This window comes from Ailuropoda melanoleuca, chromosome 4, assembly GCF_002007445.2.
Source record: "Ailuropoda melanoleuca isolate Jingjing chromosome 4, ASM200744v2, whole genome shotgun sequence".
Lineage (NCBI taxonomy): Eukaryota > Metazoa > Chordata > Mammalia > Carnivora > Ursidae > Ailuropoda > Ailuropoda melanoleuca.
The window spans coordinates 9445122-9446020 of record NC_048221.1 but is presented as its reverse complement, the minus strand read 5'-3'; positions in this window follow the sequence as shown (position 1 = coordinate 9446020).

Here is an 899-nt window from a genome sequence, read left to right as displayed (position 1 = left end):
GAGGAATTCTGGGGTGCAAGGTGACCCAGAGGCATCCAGCAGCCCCTCTTGTCCCCTGCCTGGGCCTGCTGCTGGGCTCCCCACTCCCCAGCATTACTCGTATTGCCCTGGAGGAGGGTGGTGAAGAATCTGACCCCCAGCCCTAATTATATGACTTCAGAAATTTGGGGAGTGGGTGGAGAAAAAAGAGTCCCCTAAAGCAATGCCCACACAGGTCTGAGAAAGGTCCTTTGGCTCCAGAACCCCACCCGCTGTGGTGGTGGTGGTGGTGGTGGTCTGGCGGCCATAGGCTCCTGTCCCATCTTGTAGAGGGCAAAGTGGCAGTCAGGCATGCCCAAGGAGCCTGTCTTGGCGGCAGAGGGCACCCCGCCCCTCCTTTGCTTAGTTTTGTTCCTGGCCCCCCACCTGGGCACAAGGCCAGGCCCCAAGGCAGGGCCCCGTCCTGGGGAACAATGCAGCCGTGTTTCTCCGGGTGGAGGGGAGGTCGGTGGAGGATGTGGTGGGACAGACGCAGGCAGGGAAGGAGGGAGGGATCCAGGGAGGGACTCTATCCCAGGGATACTCCAGGAGCTGGGGAGTTTCCCAGAGCCCCTGGGTAGGTGGGGGGCGGGGATGCTGAGAAGCCAAAGTGGGGAGGGGACCTTGATCCAGGGACCACCTGGACTGGGGGCAGAGTCTTCAATGGCAGCAGGAGAGGGTTAGGTGGGATAAAAGAAGGGACTTCCTGGGTTTGAAGAAGGCACGGTGGAAGAACTGGGGATTGGTGTTTGGCAGGAATCCAGAATACCCAGGACCGCTGGCAGGAACCCAGAATATCCAGGCCCATGCCCTCCCAGGGAAGGGTACATACACAGTAGCGGTATGTCCTCGGTCTGGCACCGCGCCCCCCCCCCCCCCCC